This window comes from Narcine bancroftii, chromosome 6 (assembly GCF_036971445.1).
Source record: "Narcine bancroftii isolate sNarBan1 chromosome 6, sNarBan1.hap1, whole genome shotgun sequence".
Classification (NCBI taxonomy): Eukaryota; Metazoa; Chordata; class Chondrichthyes; order Torpediniformes; family Narcinidae; genus Narcine; species Narcine bancroftii.
In genome coordinates this window covers 78,736,904-78,756,333 of record NC_091474.1, presented here as the reverse complement: position 1 = coordinate 78,756,333, position 19,430 = coordinate 78,736,904, and the positions used below count along the sequence as shown (strand labels likewise).

The window sequence follows — 19,430 nt, the reverse complement described above, 5'->3', positions numbered from 1 at the left end:
GCACCATTTTTATTTATTTTGTAAGATGGTTTATTTCAATGTTTGCAGCGTGAAGCTACTGTAAATCAACGAATTTTGTGACACGACCATGATTCTCTCCAAAGCACAGACTACTGGCCTACAGCCCATGGCTGCTCAAGAGATATGGTCTGCAAACTGACATGACCAGGAGATGTTCTCCTAAGTCAATTATTGCGGAACAGGTGTATGTTAATTCGCCTACGTCAGGCCCTTTGATCCAAATTCTTTTGCTTCAACTTTTTGAGACAATGTCACACCAGACTTATTTTGTCACTTAGCACATCAAACATGGTCATGCGAATATTGCTCTGTCTATCCTGTTTGTGGACTTCACAAAACTGATTTTGGGGTCTAGAGCATCTGAGTTCATAAGCTTAACAACATCCATGTGTATCCCAGCAAAGGTGTTTGACCATTTGGAAATGTCTTGTCAGTTACAGTGTAATCCCACTGTAAATATATAATTTTTGGACTCAAAGAAAATGATGCCATTTTCATTCTGAAATGGAATTGAATCACCTGCTGATAATTTGTTCTAAAGAGTAAAAAACATTAGATGTACTTTGAGTTCAGAGAGATTCCACTGGGAGTTTTAGCAAGAGCATTCCTACTTATCGTACACCACAAATGTAAACAAAACCCAGACAATATCCAGCAAGTAATACTCATGCAACAAAAATGACCTCATGCAAAAAATGACCTCCTCCAACAAGAGAGAAACTAATCTCTCATGTGGATTCATGGAACCCTATCATCTACCCTTGAAGTTCATTGCCAACATTGGGATCCCCATTAACCATATCCTAGAGCTGAACTTCATCATCAGATAAACAGCAAGGCAGCCGGATCTTGTCAGAGGTTAAATGTCCTGAGGAGTATCTGATATCTCAAAGCCTTTCCATGTCAGAGAGGTACATTAGGGTAACCCCTCCATTCACATGGCTGTGCCACCCAACAATATTCCAGAAACTCAGCACCAACCAAGAAAAGTCTCCCTGCTTAACTGGCATCCCAACCACCATCTTTAATATCATTAGGCAACGAAGATTTTGTTTCCTGACGCTTCTGGGTGTATTTTATGGGTTTTGAGCTCCATATAACATACCGAAACAGACCATTTTTTAGATATAATTTATTTTTTCTGATTTTCAAACATACAAAACCATGAAGTCCAACATGTCATTGAAAATTCATTTTCTGCATTCATACTTGGACTTCTTCCCTGCCGATCTTGGTACAGTCAGTGACGGACACGGTGAAAGGTTTCACCAGGACAGTGGGACCATGGAAAAGCGGTGTCAGGGCAACAGGAATCCATCAATGCTGGCCGACTATTGTTGGACACTGACATTTTCTTTTCAGGAAGCAAACCTTCTGGGGTGTGAAAAGGCAAGGAACCACCTCTGAAACACAAGAACCACAAACCCTGGAACGTGGAGCAATGGTTTCGGCGGACAGGCAGCATCCACAGAGAGACGTGGACACTCAATGAGTTGAGTCAAAAACTAGTGTTTTCCTATCAGTAAATGAACATGAAAGAGTCCCCCTAGTTTTCCTTTGTTTGTTTAACAACCCTTAAATCTCACTCTCACTAACACACTCTTTCTTGCACACACCCTCTCTCTCACACACTCTATCACCTTCCCTCACACACTCTCTCTCACACTCTCCCCCCCCCCCCCCCCCACCGACACACACACACACAATTGATCATCAAGGGTCTGCACTTTACTGAGAGTTCAGAGCTCACAAAACCAAATGAAAGAAATAAAACAAAAGCTTCTCAGAGCAGATTCATATTCTTGGCACAGGATTTCAACCGAGATCAGAGACAGACTAAAGATGGAGCCATCAAAGGCAAGGGTTGACAGCTGTTGGTTGAACTTTCATCTTCACCAGTTGAAAGCTACAATATTATTGCCTGCCCACCAGGCACGAAGCACAGGGATCTGACTCCACAAGAATCAGCACAGTGTTCACTGGGGCAGCACAGTCTGGGTAGTGGAGAAGGTAATGGAACTATCAGCAAATTTGGTATCAGGGTCTGTGAATAATGGGGTTAAATTTGCATTAAGCTCTTTCCTTGCAAAACCATAAGGGACAGGGAGGAGTGAGATGGATTCTACACAAATGAACAATGGAGTTTGTCCAAGGGATTTATTTTATTTTGTGTTATTTCCTCCCTCTAGGATTTCCTGCCTATTTAAAGCTAACAAGACATTTTTTTTTAAATTTAGACATACAGCATGGTAACAGGCCATTTTGGTCCACAAGTCCATTCCGCCCAATTTACATCCCAGGTAAATTTCAAACAGTGGGAGGAATCCAGAGCCTCCGGGGAAAACCCACACAGACATGTGGAGAACAGACACCACAGGATTCGAACTCCAGTCCTGATCGCTGGCATCGCAAATGCGTTGCGCAAACCGTGCCGTCCCAATTCCTCGTGTGATTCAAAACAGAGAGATTTGGAAAGCTGCTCTGGAGTAACTACACAGAATTCACAGCAGGAAAAGGAACCATTCAGTCCAATGGCTCCATGATGGTCCATCTAGTCCACAAATGCCCATTCCTATCTTCAGAATCACAGTGCAAATGTTTATATAAACCACCTTACAACTAATAAAAATAGTTCAAGAAAAAGACAAAGTAAGGCAGGGTCTTTGGTTCATTGTTCATTCAGGAATCTGATGGCAGCAGAAAAGAAGCTGTGTCCTCGTCTTTAGGCTCCTGTACCTTTTTCCCCGATGGTAGCAGAGTGAAGAGGGCATGGCCTGGATAATGGGGTCTTTGAGGATATTGGCTGTTTTTTCCAGACACCGCCTCAGGCAGATGTCCGTCATGGAGTGAAGTCTGATGCCTGTGATGTTGCAGGCCGAGTTAACAACCTCTGGAGATTTTTCTTGTCCTGACTGTAGGCAGGTCCATACCAGACAGCGATGAAACCAGCCAGATTACTCTCCATGGAACATACCGTAACAGACCATTTTTTATTTTTGAGTGTCTTTGGTGACATACCGAACTTCCTCATTCCTTCTCCTTCATTTAATTGTCAACGTACTCCTCGGACCCACCATTCCTCACACCAATTAGTTCCACATTCTCACCAGTCTCTGCTTGAAGATAGTTCTCTGAGACGTCTGAATGACTTCGCCTGCAATGGTATGATGAACCTGCACAACATCCTGGCCCAGTCACAACTGAAGATGCCTCCTCTCTGGACTCTCAGTCCCAGCCCCAAAACATCAACTTCCCCTCTGCCTCCACAGATGCTGCTTGGCCTGTTGAGTTACTCCAGCGGCTTATTTTATTCTCTCTGCAATTTCTCAAGTCTCCATCTGGAGACACCCTTGTCCAGATCCAGGTGATCCATTTAAGAGACCCATTTAAGGACTCTTACTTTTGTATTTTATTGTTTTCTTTCCTCTTTGTATTGCAGTCAGTTGTTCACATTTGTTTATTTGTTTACGTGTACACTTTCTTTTTGCACTACCAATATGTTGTAATTCTGCCTTGCCCACAAGAGAAAGAATCTCAGGGTTGTATGTGATGTCTTGTATGTACTCTGACAATAAATATTAACTTTGATTAAAGAAGTGGCAGAAGATGTTCAGTAAATTTATTCCAGGGATGAAGGAGTTCATTTGTACAGACAGCATGGAGAAGTTGGGAATATTCTCCTTGAAAGCAAAGAGGTTGTAAAACATGGAATGTGTAGCGCGAGTCGACAGAAAGGAACTGATCCCATTGAAGATGTCAAGCAATAAGGACAGAATGAAGGTAAAAAAGAACCATAAGTGAGATGAGAATCAAATATTTCTCCACCATGAGTGGTTGCCTATGGGGTAACGAGCAACATAATGTCAAAATTGGACATGAAGAAGTATCTGAGAGGAATCTAGTTTCAAAGCACTGTGGAATAGGATGGTTTGGATGGCCTTTCATGGAACACCTATAAACTCGATGGGTCAAATGGCCATATTCCATGCTATAGATTTCCTGTGAATGTTTCAAAAACTAAGGTGATCTCTAGTCCTAATCTCCAAGAGTACATGGCAACTTGCTTAGTTACTTTGAGTAAGTAAACCCCATATTCCTCACAATGAAGCTGGTGCATGTTCTCTGAGCTCCTTCTAACACAATAAACGAGAGTGTGTAGCCCAACTGGTGTGGTCTCACCAACTACGGGAGGAGGCCATTTAGACCACTGAGCTACAAATGACTTCCTTTTTGCTTCTACAATACATTTGGACTTTGCAAATATTGCCACGGGAACTTCTATCTCATATGACACCGGTTTAATGTCCTTTATCCAAGTGTGTGTTTCCCTGCAGTGCTGTGATCTCCCAGGACTGCAGAGGGGTATCAGCTTGGCTCTCCGAACTCAAGTCTCTGGAGTGGGGTCTGAACTCACACCCGTTGACAGCTGAGCTTTGCCGAGGCAAAGGGCAGATCTTGCCAGGACAACAGGGGCTTTCAAGGCTGCATGTGAACATTTAAATCCAAAGTGGGATGTTGGACTGATGGCAGAGGAAAAAAAAACTTTACAAATGCCGAATTCTTCCCTTTTTGAGCTTACTTAATTTAAACAATAAATTAGGTTGCAGAAAGTTGCAAATAAATCACAATAATGAATATGCACCATCTTTAATCATCTCTACCATCAATGCTCCACAGCTCCTGAAATATATTCAAGTTCCTTAAAACATCTGCATGATAACAGAGCTGCTGTCAAGCTTGCAAAATTATATGTTATTTATTCATTTAAAAAGGTGAAATAGTCAACATTACAAATCATCAAATATCACTTGCTGTTCTTATAACAAATCTATTACAGAAAAATATGTAAAGTTACGATTTCACACCTGAAAAACGACAAACTCATGAATCACCAGAATAAAATGTTCTCTTCCTATTGTTATCCTTCTTGGATGTCGCTATTATGTAATAAATAGATTATCGCACCATGGCTACAGCGGCACTTGGTGTTTTGCCAAATGCTAGGTTGATGGTGTTTCTGCACAGCGGAGGTTGGCATACCGGTTAGCGCAACGCCTTTAAACCACCCGCAATTAGGGTCCGAATCCCGCACTGTCTGGAAGGAGTTTGTGCATGCTGCCCGTGTCTGCGTGAGTTTTATCTGGGGGCTCTGGTTTCCTCCCACTCTTCAAAAACATTCCAGAGGTGTAGGTTAATGAGGTGTAAATTGGTCAGCACAGACTCATCGGGCCAAATTGGTCTGTTACAGTGATCTATGTCTAAATTTAAATTTTAAAAATTAAAAAAATATATAAATGGAAGTTATTGTTGGTGTCTTGTTCCTGTCCTGTTGTTGTTCCTGAACCTGCTTCTATAGTGTGCTCTGGCAGCTCCTTCCAGGTGTGGACCACCCTCCTCCCCCTCCCCTCCTTCTCATTCTTCTAAATCCCATTGAGTACAGTCCCAGACGACTCAACCTCAGCCATGATCTAAAATGGCGGTGCTGGCCCGACGGGCCAAATGGCCTACTCCAGCTCCTATTGTCTATTGTCATAGGCTAGCCCATCATCCCTGGTGAACTTCCTGTGCATTGGTTCCAAAACCAGTACATCCTTCCTCAAGTCAGGAGGCTAGAAAGGCATGCAGTTTTGATTTTAATTAAGACAGTGCCGGATTCAATCTTGGCTCACTGGTGCTGTCATGGCATTGAGCCAAACGCTACGCTAACCATGGGTCAGATTGCTCGAGTTTATGACATTCCTCGCAATTTCTCCCAGCTCATGTCCTGAGGCAATAGAAAATGGTACTTTCCACCACTGGTCATATCCGGGGCAAAGAGACCTCCCACGGATACAAATCTGCATCTTGGAAGGAGTCAGTGACTCAGGTTAACAAAGCCCCCATTTCACAGCCAGTTGAGTGTAGTGGCTGCAATCACAGCACAGACAGGTCTGATATGGTAGCCATCATAAGGCCCTTTCAGGTGAACACTCTGCCTTGAGGTCGGCAGCAGGAGCAGATTTAAAACTACTAACTCACTTTTCAGGAGGAAGCCCTGAAAGGCTGCTGCAGTGGTACCTGGTCCACCTGAAAAGGCCTATTCCTATCCAGGGGCGCCTCGTAGCGCCCTCCGGATCTGATGGAGGCGGGGCGATTGGTGCCACAGCGCCACCCGTCATAAATATGCGGCATAGCAATGGCCGTCTTCCCTACCTGTAATTCCCCACGCAGGTGGAACCGCTCTGTGTTTCCCACAACAGTTCCAGTTGTGTGGGGGATTATGGGTAGGGAAGATGGTCTTTGCCATGTTTTGAGCCACAGAGTGCGGCTCCAAAGACCGAAGCACCCAGTGAGTGCAGGAGCGACCAGCCAGGCTATCACAGCCCGCCCCCGATGTCCCCCCACCAAACGCCCCTTCCCCGACGTCCCCCCGCCAGCCGCTGCCCCAGTTCTGATGGCTCCCGCAGACCTCCCCTGCCCTGATCTCCCCCACCGTTTGCCCCGTCCCAACGGATGCCCCTGCCTGACAGCCCTCAGTGCTCCACTGATTATCCCTCCTCAAGGAGGGTTGGCGTCAGTGCCTCATAGGTGCTCTTGGCTCATTCAGTTGAGTGGGTATTGAGATGCAAGGGGGGATATTCTGTGGCTTTACATGGGGTGTTCAGAGCCAGCACCACCAGGCTGAGGAACAGCCTCTTCCCACGGGCAGTGAGAATGCTGAATATCCAAAAGAACTGCTCACACTGACCCTCCGAAACGCTCATATATACGAAACAATATTTATTTATTTGTAGATATGAATACTTGTCCTGCATATGTATTGTTTGTCTGCATGTGTGTTATGTCTGGTTGTGTGTCAGCGTGTTTTGCACTGTTTCGTCAGGTTGTACTAGAGCAATCAGATGACAATAAACTTGACTTGTTAATGATTATGACTGTATATATCTGCTGGTGACTTCCTTAGCTACCATGTGTCAACCAGCAGACTCTGAAACCAGCATCTGGCTACAAGGCACTTGCAGCTGGTTTTATGTGATAGAAGCCATATAGGAATTCTAACGCAAATTGCACACGCAAAATAACGTGCACTGTAAATCCATGGCCTACATGATATTAGTGAGCCTAATTAGTGCTGTAAATCCCAGATAGCTCCCATTAACAGGGATACTGAATGGTTGCAATGTTTTACATCAGTAATTTCGGCTGAATCCACATCCCCGCCCTGGGCAAACCATCAGCAGTGTGTAGCCAGCTACCTCTGAGCTCTTTCAGCTCACTAAAAACTGAATTGATACAAGTTTTCCATCGGATTCTCAATGATTTACGAGTAGGCTGGGAAGTCAACCGAGGGTGATGAATTTCAAATGATGGGCCTTGAATTGGAAAAAAAAGAGTTCAGAGGGAGTTCTGCAGGCCTTTGGAATTTACACAGCTGCACACCCCCTGGGTAAACAGTTAGACACCCATTCATGGACGGAAAAAAAAGATGAGCTTATACTGCCTTTTTAGGAGAGCGTGGAATTAAATTTGGAAATTCTCTGGAAGATTTCATTGCCTGGACATCCCACCATTCCCCACTGCCTGTCATTCCCACAAAACTTAAGAGAGTCAACAGAAAACCAGGTGAAAAAGGAGTGTGAGGGAAACCAGGTATATGTATTTAAAACAATTTGGCCGAATTTCTTTTCAGGAGATCCCACCTGCTCATGGGAAATCCAGCACAACAGGGCATAAATTGGAGAGGACAGGCACAGGCTGAGAGTGGAAAGTTCAACCATTTGAACTTGGAGAGCCTGAGTCTTCTGGGACTGTACTCACTGGAATTTAGAAGAATGGGAGGCGATCTTATAGAAACTTATACAATTATGAAAGACATAAATAAGATAGAGGTAGGTAAATTGTTTCCATTGATGGTGGAGACCAGAACAAAGGGACATAACCTCAAGATTCAGGGTAATAGATTTAGGACAGAGATGTGGAAGGACTGCTTTTCCCAGAGTGAATCTGTGGAATTTGCAGCGCTCGGAAGCAGTGGAGGCTACCTCAGTATAAGGCAAGGTTGGATAGATTTTTACATTGTCGGGGAATTAAGGGATATGGGGAAATGTCAGGTAGGTGCAGAGGAGTCTATCATCAGATCATCCGTGATCTCATTGAATGGCAGAGCAGGATTGATGGGCCAAATGGCCCACTCTTCCTCCTATGTCTCACCTTCTTTGGAAAGGTGAACGTTCAGTGGCTCCAAAGCCCTCCCCAGTGTCAGACACTGGTTGTCAGGGGCAGGGGGGCAGATGAAGAGTGGTTGAGGAAGGTGGGTATTTGTTTTCGTACAGAACAAGTTTGAATGACCCTGTTCACGTTGGAAGTTAGACGACGGACATTGGAATCTAGGACAGAGAAACAATCTGTGGGCGAAACTGAATGGGTTGACCAAAAAAATTGCTGATGTTTTGGGTAAGGATCCTTCATCAAGCTGAGATGAAGAGTTGATGAGTTAAATACGTCAACAATTCTTTTTCTCCCATTGACATCTGAATGTTTTCAGATTAAACTTTCCTCAGTGGCCTATCCTTACCCCCCAACAAAATGGACAGAAATTCTTGTTTAACATTTAATTTTGAAGGCCCTACGAATTCCTGCCTTCAAAAAAAAACTTATCAGGGTGCAAATTGGGCAGCACAGACTCGTAGGGCCGAATTGGCCTGTTACAGTGCTCTACGTCCAAATACAGCGCAGCAACTGGCCCTTGCCCAAACACACCCACGCGACCAATTAACCTACCAACCCTGTATGTCTTTGGAACGTGGGAGGAAACCAGAGCAACCGGAGGAAACTCACACGGACATGAGAAGAACGCAAGAACTCTTTACAGACGGTGGTGGATTCGAACCTGGATCACTCGTTCTGCAGTAGCGCAGCACTAACTAAGCCGCACAGATCATGTTAATGCATAGTTAAAATTCCACTCTGATGCACATTTATACACTGGACTCAAGCTCTACCTAATGATTATAAAACCCTTATCGGGAAGGGGTTAAAATTTCAGATTGGGAGGGGGGTGGTAGAATGTAAAATGGGGCCACATAACCATAGACCCATTTAAATCCTGCCAATCAGAAAAGAGTTAATAAACTCAAACATGTTTGTTACTATTTGATGGCAAAAGATTCAAGTCTAATGGGAAGTAGCTCAACCAGTTTAGTTGAAAATAAATTTAACTCAAGCGTATAAAAATATTTTTGGCAGCTTGAGAGTTATAATTAGTCAATTGCTCTCCAAGGTTCAGGTCCAACTTCAAAAAATTCAACAGGGCTCATCTTTGTTCCTCAAAATCAACTATCGTTAATCCTCAAGAGTTCACCTGAGAGCTACGGTCACTTTTCTGCTGTAACTCCCATTAATGTAAATCAGTTGAGTTAAATTCGAAAACCTCCCGTACTCCTGCAATCTTTTGCTAAAGGGGTGTCTTCCCAGTTTAGAAACATGTATCGCTTGTTATCCATTCTGTCAGTTTGTTTGCAATTCAGATAGAGCATGTTCAATTGCTGGACAGACTGACAAGAAAAATCCAGCTGGGACAAATCTGATGGCACAGAAGTTTGGCCTCACTTCAGCAACAGTAATGTCAGCCAACCAATGAAGAGAATGTCAAGGCAGGCTGGTTGGAGTCAGGAGATGATGCAACAACTTTCATTGTATGCCCAAGAGTCAGTAACTCTGTGGCAAGGCACTATCCAATGCAAAGTATAATGTGAAGTCTCATGCCACACTTGCACCCACACCTCCTCCCTCACCACCATTTGGGGCCACAAACAGCTTCCAAGTGAAGCAACTTGTCCATCCGCGGGGCCATCGACTACTGCTTCTGGTGCCCCCATGGAGAGACTGGACGCAGACAGGGAGATCGTTTTGCTGAGCACCTTCCCTCTGTCTGCATCAATGACAGGGGTCTCCCAATGGCCAACCACTTCAATTCTGCACCCTACTCCCGCGCTGACATGTCTGTTCATGACTGTCAAACTAAGACCACCCGTAAATTGGAGGAGAAATGCCTAATTTGGGCACTCTCCAACCAGGTGGTATTAACATTGACTTCTCTGGATTCTGCTAGACCACTTCCCTGTTTTATTTCGCTTCCCCATCCCTTTGTCTCCTTTCCACCTCTCCATTGATAGAATTATCCCCACCCTACTTGTTTGTTGGTGTGCCCTCCCTCCCTTATCCACCATTTACCTCCTGCTTGTTGGACTGTGCTCCTCCCCCCCCCACCATTTTGTTGGGGCACCCGCTAACATTGCTCATACCTTGATGAATGGCGGCGCACATCCTCATGGTGAACCGGCCCCGCTTGTATCGCCACGTGGTGGGGCAGCCATGGGGAAATGGCGTTGTCAGAGGTTTCTCTCGGACTCCACCATCCCTTCGAGTGCGCACCCTGGGCAGCGATTATGATGTCACAATGCACCAGGTGACTGAGCTCATGCTGCCCTTAAAGGGGCGCGCTGAATTTGAATAAAGACAGTCGTTAACGACCCTCAACGTGGTGGATGTGTTTCTTGCACTCGTCACACCGCCACAGGTTATGTATCTTTATCTTTGCTACATAAATTACACTGCTTGGCCTACTTCAATCACAGTGTCTGCAGAAGTTCATGTTTTACATCAAGAAAAATTAAGCCGTATTATTTTATGATCTAAAGCGCTCTGCTCATAAGAGGTGGCCTCATTGACCAGGAACAATTTGCAAGGGACGGGTGCTATTTCCTCAGGGTGGAGAAATTGACCAGAACACTGAGGAGGGCAAAGATATCTTTCAGTCGTCGGTTGTGAATGTGTGGAATTCTGTCCCTTGGAATGCTATTGATGTTCAGTCAAGGCTGAAGTTGATAGATTTTTGGTCTTCAAGGGAATGAGAAGAGATGAGATTGGGATCAGGATACTGAAGTGCAGCATTGCCAAGTCAAGTTTATTGTCATCTGACTGTAGAAGTACAATTCGGCGAAACAGAGCCCTCGGTGTAAAACAAAAAGAAATAACACCCATACATACAACACATATACAGGACATGTATTTCATCTATACAAATAAATAAATATTATTTTGTACATATGAGTACCTCGGATGGTTTGTGTGAGCAGTTCCTCTGGTCAATGCACATTAATTACCAAATGGTGATGCACATGGCTTCTGGCCGCATTTCTCACTTTACTTGAGAATGTGGGGCCACCTTCTTGTGAACTGACACAACTCCATTGGGAAGAGCCATTTAAAGCCGGGAATTAAAATTCAGCCACAGTTTTTGCTTATCATCAGATTCTGGGAATCAAAGATGGGTCGCAACTCAAAACATTGACTGGCCATTGCTCTCCATGGATGCTGCCTGACCTGCCAAGTCCCTCTGGCTTCTCCTTGTTTGCTCTGGACCCAACATTTACATTTTAAATTTAGACATACAGCACAGTAACAGGCCCTTTCGCCCAATTACACCCAATTGACATACAACACTGGTACATCTTGAAGAGTTGGAGGAAATCAGAGCACCCAGTGGAAACCCACACAGTAATGGGGAGAACGTACAAACTCCTGACTGACAACGTCAGATTGGAACCCTGGTCACTGGTGCTGTAACAGCACTGCACTGACTGTGCCACCCCAGTTAGCCTTGGAACCCTCTCTACTGGAAAACCATTGGACATATGGCCAGAGACAGCTTTTTGTGTCAACTGAAAGTGAGAAAGGTCAGGAATGGAAGTGAACAAAAACCAAGCACATCCTTGCACTGAACAAAGTAAAGCTGCCCACACTAAGGGAAGAATGAGGCTGCTGACAAAAGTCCACGTTAAAAATTGCAGTGTAGCCCATACAAAAGGCTCATGATAATGGACAGTGAAATCCAATCCCAACAAGAACTCCAGTGTGTAAAGGGAAGATTTGTGTTGCTCTATTTTAAAGTCCAAATGGGCGGTGGTTACTATTTTATTTCAGGGTGTGAAATTTAAGTAGTGAATAGCAAAATGGAAGTAATGTACCTCATAAATCAGACCCTGTCAGTTCAAACTTGATACAGAGGTTAATTAAAACTGAATCCACTTCAACACAGGATAGTTTCATGAAAGCAGGCCAGGTCGCCATAAGCTAATGATGTTAACTAGAATCTGAGAACAGCACACATCTCCATTGTTGACTGAATGTGGACTTTACCATGTTTAACAAAAACCAAGCGGGCAGTCCGTGACTGAAGTCACATTATCTAAGTACAATGAAACCTATGGTATCTATGGGATTGGTAGATGCCGGATAAGTGAATTTTCCAGTTGCTTGAGATTGTTGTTGCATGATTGGTGAACTAACGGCGAGGCGTGCCAATTTTAAACTTCCATATTTTTTACCTATATATTTTCCACAATTTTTTGCCAGTTGATTGAGGCTGCTGGTTGCTTGAATTTTGGATAATGGAGATTATACTGAAATATGCCACTTTTAAAGAAAGTCAATGAAGAAAGAATCCTAATTAGGTGGGTATCCGAAAAACCAGGTACCTCAGAGCTCGTTCCCCCACATCCATGTCAAAAGGTTGTGGCACTTTCAATTAGACCTGACAGACCAGAAATCGAGATGAATAGGCTTTAATCACTATAAACTTACAGTCATAGCTTACACACTGTTGGCCTGATTCCAAGGCAGTACTGAGGGAGGGGATTGGGCGATACCACCTTTATTAGGAATCCTGGAGGGGGAGGAGTTACAATATCCGGGGTGGGCCAACCAGTACAATGCCTGCAATAACAGTGTCCCACCACAAAGGTTTCAGTTGGAATTGCATGGGCTAACCTTTCAGTAAACATTTTCAATGTTGAAAGACGTGGACAGAGTAGACCTAGAAAGGTTATTTCCCACAGTGGGAGAGTCTAGGATAGTGATTTTCAAACTTTTTCTTTCCACTCACATACCACTTTAAGGAATCCCTCTGCTAGGTGCTCAGTGAGTGAAAAAAGGATTCCTTAATGGAGTATGTGAGTATAAAGAAAATTATTGAAAACTATTGTTTTAATTGTACATAATTGCACGGTTTCATAACTCCAAAGAAAATGGGCCAATGACAATTTTTCTCAAGCAAAATATTTCAGTCTAGAGCAGTGATTCTCAACCTTCCTTCCCACTGACACACCACCTTAAGGAATCCCTTACTAGCCACAGAGTCCCGAGGGCCTAGGTCCTAGATCACTGGTCTAGGACAAGAGGACACACTTCAAAATTGAAGGGCATCTGCTTGGAATAGAAATGTGCAGGAATTTCTTCAGCCAGAGGGTGGTAAATCTGTGTAATCTGTTGCCACTGGCAGATGTGGAGGCCAGGCCATTGGAGTATCTAAAGCAGAGATCGATAGGTTCTTGATTAGCCAGGGCATCAAAGGTATTGGGGAGAAGGCTGGGTAGTGGGAAAATGGATCAGCTCATGATTAAATGGTAGGGCAGACTCAATGGTCTAAAATGATCAGGGAATACGGCACGGACAGACTGGTTAGCTTGCAACTCATGCCTTTCTGTCCTCTGAGGCAGATGCAAAGGAATCCTACAACATGCATTTGAGGAGGATGAACAAACGTACAAACATAGGGCACGAATGAGATCACCACATTATCAAGCGCATTCCTGCCAGTTTGTATGATCACGACTGATCTGATTAACACCTTATCTCTGCATTTAGTTTACCCACAGGATCCTTTCAACCCTTCCTGATCTACATCAAGTTTAAAAATGTCCAAAGACTTCTTCCATGGTTCTCTGAGTGAAGGAATTCTAAAATGCCTGAGAGAAAATAAAAATCACCCCCATCTCCGATCCTGTTGAAACTTTTTATTTTCAGTAAATAAACCTCCATTTCAAGTTTATTCCCCTCAAAGAAATATTCTCTTCAATCTCAAAAAAGGGACCCGACCAAAAATGCCATCTACTACCCTCTGTGCCCTGCTATTTCCCTCCACATCCTCTTTCTTTGTCTGTAGTTATTTTGTTTCTCCATTTCATATTCACTCTGTGTGATGGAATCGTTCCCTCCCACTCATCTAAACAAGCTGACCCTATCCAAACTTTCCTCATTAGGCAATCTACCCATTCCAGGAACCAACTTAAAATTGGTTCTTTTAAGGGCCAGTCACTCCATAGATTTTTGGTTTTTAAAAAAAATATTTGTTTAATTTAAATAATTTTATGATATTTAGGGTATGGGAGGGAAGGGAGAGGGATGGCAGGGTGAGGGGAAAGGGCTCTGAATGTGATATTTAATTGTTGAGAAAGATTGTATTGTTTTTCTGGATTTGTGCAAGTCTTGGAAAATCAAAAATAAAATATTTAAAAAAAAAAGAACCAAAGGAATAGGAGCTCAGTTTTTCACTCCTTCCTTACTATCCATGTCCACCAATAGGCCGAGAGACCTAACAGATTGCCAGTCACCCTCAAATCAGATGACATTATGATCAACTTCTCCAGTAATGTTACCCCCTCCCCCCCCACCTCCTTCATATCTCTCGATCCCTCTCCCCCCATTTCCTTTCTTCCAGTTCTGTGTTCACAGAGCTGTCCACCTCTCCCGATCTGTTTCCTAATCTGAGGAAGGTCATTCTTGCTGCTCAGTGAGAGCAAAAAAGGGTCACCAGGCAAATCCTTAGTATGGCAAGACTGACAAAAGACTAGAATTATACTCACAGGAGTTTAGAAGAAAGAGAGGGGATCAACAAAACTATTCATTCTGACAGGACAAGACAGCTTAGATGCAGGAAGAATGTTCCCAATGTTGGGGACGTCCAATACAAGGGGTCATAAGAGCATAAGAAATTTCTAACATAACAAATATCATACAACGGAATACAGAAATACAGAGTTGGATTGCCCTGGAGAAAAATCACGTACAATTTAAGGATGAAATATGACACATTCATTGGGGTGGGGAAGCCTTTTCTACAGTGTAACCGTACACTCCTTCTCAATAGAAGGTAAAAATACGTACTAATAATGAAATGACAGATAAATGAAGGGAGTCAGGGCTCAGACAACATGCTCTTGTGTCATTTTAATTTTACTTTATGTTACTTTGGGTTTATATTTGGTTCCTTTAAGGGTCGGTCACTCCGTAGATTTTTGGTTTTTTAAAAAATATTTGATTAATTTAAATAATTTTGTGATATTTAGGGTATGAGAGGGAAGGAAGAGGGATGGTCAGGATGAGGGGAAAGGGCTCTGAATGTGATATTTAATTGTTGAGAAAGATTGTATTGTTTATCTGGATTTGTGCAAGTCTTGGAAAATCAAAAATATTTAAAAAAAATGAACCAAAGAAATAGGAGTTCAGTTTTTCACTCCTTCCTTACTATCCATGTCCACCAATAGGCCGAGAGACCTAACAGGCCTCTTGCCTGTTGGCCTGTGCTCCTCACTTTGCCCTTTCTTTGCTCCTCTCCCAACCTTTTTTAATCAGGCCCCCGTCTGCGTTTTACGCACATCTTGAGGAAAGGTTCAGGCCTAAAACCTCGGTTGCACACCTCTGCCTCCTACGAACGCTGCTGGACCCGCAGAGTATCTCCCACAATTTTGTGTGTTTATTAAAATCACAGCATTTACAAACTTCCTTGTTTCAATCAGGTTATTAAACCTTCTTTGCACCGTATTTGACGGCATTCAAGATCCACCTTATCGCCCCCCCCGCAAAATTGGCTCAAATGTATCCCCTGCATCTGAAGTGCAACATTGACGTTAGGTCCCTGTCAGCAGCGCCGACTGTGCTCTCCAGATGCCACTGCTGCTCCCTACCCCACTGAGAAGGCCATCTACGATGGCCCCCACCAGCAACTCAAGAGGTGCAGGAGGAACCCATTTGCCAACTTTCCCGTAAATACACTAAAAAAAGATTCTTAATGTTCCCTGCTGAAATGGTGGTGGTGGTGGGGTCCATGAGTCTTATATGCCATCAAAATATGGTACTTCTTTCAAAGACTTCCATTGCCATGACAGAGGTCAACAGGTCACACCTTTAGTTCCTGGTTCAACTTTTGTCTCCTAATCTGAAGGAGGATATTCTTGATGTTTTGGGAATGCAGAACAGGATGACCAGGCAGATTCCTGGGGTGGCAGAACTGATGAAGACTAGGGTTATACTCACAGAAGTTCAGAAAAATGAGAGGAAAAACATATAGGGAAGTCCAGTACAAGGGGACATAGGAACATAAGAAATAGGAGCAGGAGTAGGCCATCTGGCCCATTAAGCCTGTTCCACCATGCAACATGATCAGAGTTGATCTGATGACAGGCTCGTCTCCACATACTTGTCTTCTATCTATAACCCTTAATTCCCCTACTATGTAAAAATCTATCTAACCTTATCCTAAATATATTTACTGAGGTCGCCTCCACAGCTTCAATGGGCAGCAAATTTCATAGAATCGTCACCCTCTGGGAAAAGCAGTTCCTCCTCATCTCCATCCTAAATCTTCTCCCCTGAATCTTGAGGCTATGTCCCCTAGTGAGTGAACCAATAACAGACCTTAAACTGGGACTCATGAGCTCAGTTCAGAACTGCAATCAAATTTAGAAATTTCATCATTCACAAGCCCTACTGCCAGAAGTCGGGCGACATGTCAAGTTTATCAACCCAATGAAACTAAGTTCTCCAGTTCTCAGTGCAAAGCATGCAGACACACAACCAAACAATACACATGCAGAATAAGTATTCAGATATGCAAATATATTTCCTAAGTCAGGGATATGAGAGTCTCGGATGGTTCCTTTGGTCGTTCAGCATTCTCACTACATGCGAAGAAGCTCTGATACTCCTGTATCTCCTGATGGGAGCAACTAAAAGTTGCTGTGTACAGGGTAGAAGAGGTCCTCAATGCTTTTCCGCACCCTCTTCAGACAATGATCCCAATAGATCACATTGATGGGGAGGAAGGGTGGAGGGAGACCCTAATTATTCTCTCTGCCACTTTTATGGTCCAGAAGATTGAATTCCCTTCATTTCTCAGCAGCAGCTGTACCACACTGTGATGCAGCCGGCCAGCATGCTCTCCATAAAGCCCCAGTAGAAGGTTGACATCATGGTGGCTGGTAGATTTGCCTGCTTCAGTCTTCTCAGGAAGTGCTGTCACTGATGGGCCTTCCTGACAAGTGAGGAGATGTTGAGTGTCCACGAGAGGTCAGTAGTTAAGTGAACTCCAAGAAACTTGGTGCTCTCCACTACAGAGTTATTGATGTGTAGTGGAGGGTGGTCGTTCCTTTTCCTCCTGAAGTCCAATATCATATGCATCCTCAAAATCACAGGAAAATCTATTTTGTCATAAAAGTGATGACCAAAGTTTGTCTCAAGATCCCAAGGACATTTGTGAGATGGCAACAAAACCTCCACGAGGGACTTCGACTCGGCCCAGGGGAGATTCACAATAGTAGAGCAGGTCCAGTCACGGAAAAATTCACAACCCAAGTTGTCTGGCAGCTCGGGCAGATTTTTAATTGGACCTCTGCATAAAATAACAATTAAACCATGCTCCAAATGAAGATAAAACGCACACTTCACCAGAATTCACCCCAGGTTTCAAAACATTTTTTTTTTGAATAGTAAGAGAATGGCAATGTAGGATTTGTACAGCAAGTCGTAAATGGAAATGGCAGGATTTTGGAGGTAATGCCTTTTCTGAACTATTCCCTCAAGGCCATTCTGCAAAAAAAATCCTAAATGTAGATACCACACTAATGTACTTCACCCTGCAATTAGAACATTTCTGGAACCATTATCCACTTAAACAACATCATCTGATGCAGTCCTTATAGTCTCATTAGAATCTTAAGGGTTATGTGGTTTACTCACATTGCACTCCTGCCTTGAGTTTGCAATTAGTAAATATAAACCTGCAGGGTGGCTGCTTGTGACATGCCAAAGGTGTGTAAAATATTACCCTGAGAATATTTAATTTTTATTTGCAAGTGAGTGGTTTAAATGGCACTCTCTTAGCCATTTAATTAAGATTACTTAGCCTCTGAAGAAGAGGAAAAAAAATTAAAGGGCCAAAAGTCATTCTAATAAGGCTCCAAACACAATTACAGTAATAATGATAGAGCTCAAAATCTATCCAGAGGCTTTTAAAATATACTACCGTCATGTCAAATACCTTGCCGACACGAGAGCTTTTCAATCTATTCGGAGGGAAATTAAGACTAGCTTTGGAACAACCTGTCCAACATTAAAGATGCTGAACATTTTAAAAGTCTCAAAGGAGGTATAAAGTGCTTTTATAAATATTTCAGAACTGCAATCTTTTAAACGGTGTTATTATCTATTGCTCTGTTAGCTTTCAAATACCACTACTTGAAGTTGGCGAGTGTTATTTAGCAATTGTTGCAAATCGATTTCAGTAATTTTATAAACAGCCTAAAGCAATGGGTTGAATTTCAACCTGTTGCCTAGCAACTGCTGTAATGCATCGTCATCTAGATAAATCATTACCTTCGGTTGGACCAAATGTTGATGTACTCGTACATTTTAATTAAATCATAATATTTTTTTCCCTAGATTAAAGTTGGGAGGAACCTAAAATGGAATCTACTTAACCATCTCAATGTCTTAAGGCAAGAACAGATATTAAAATATTTATAACAGGGTCTACAATGTAGTAAATAATGGCAGTCAACACCGACGTGGAGATGTAACAACACATTTATTTGCCGCTTTTAAATGTCCCCCGCCATTTCTCACTTGCAAGAAGACACTAAGCCTTGTCCCAAATGAGAAAGAAGCATATTAACAATTTCTAATATGTTTCCATCCCAAGGCAGCCCCAGTTAAAATGTTTTCACGTCACTGTACAAACAGGCATACAATCAGAATCTATTTTTTCCTCCTTCCCCAACCAAATGTTTCATGGGGTGAGGTCGTTTCCCCCACCTCACTCCAACGTGAGCAGAGTCAACACTGGAGACATGGCTGGGGGGAGATGTGTGGTGTCTGACAATATTATGGTGTTAAATAGAAAACACAAGGAACCTTCCCCCAAACACTTCAGGAGGTGGCAGAGCTGAAAAATATGCAGCCAATTCCATTCCTCCCTTGACCTCGTGACAAATTAATGAAATGTTTGAGAATAGCAAAAACAATTGTTGTAAGGGAAATTTCCATATATATTAAAATATTTTTTGGGGTCTTCTTCAGCTTGGTTCTTTGAATCAGTCAGTCAAAGGACCAATCACAAATTAAAAATATCGACCTTTTAAGCACTTAAATTTAATTGCTCCAATCTATATTAAGATTCAACTCATTAGAAAATTGCCATCAATCCCAAAGCTATTCCTTTTCATTGTTTATCTCAGTCCTGTTTATAACATCAAAGCAGTCAGTTACCCTTACTGTCAAACGAACCAATACGAGACTGAATTACTGAGTGAGAG

General features: G+C 43.0%; 1 protein-coding gene across 5 annotated transcripts in view; it reads right to left on the bottom strand.

Moving 5' to 3' along the window:
• Positions 1–19,430, bottom strand: part of kcnma1a (potassium large conductance calcium-activated channel, subfamily M, alpha member 1a) — a 743,259-nt gene that overhangs the window by 79,960 nt on the left and 643,869 nt on the right. The window lies entirely within an intron of this gene.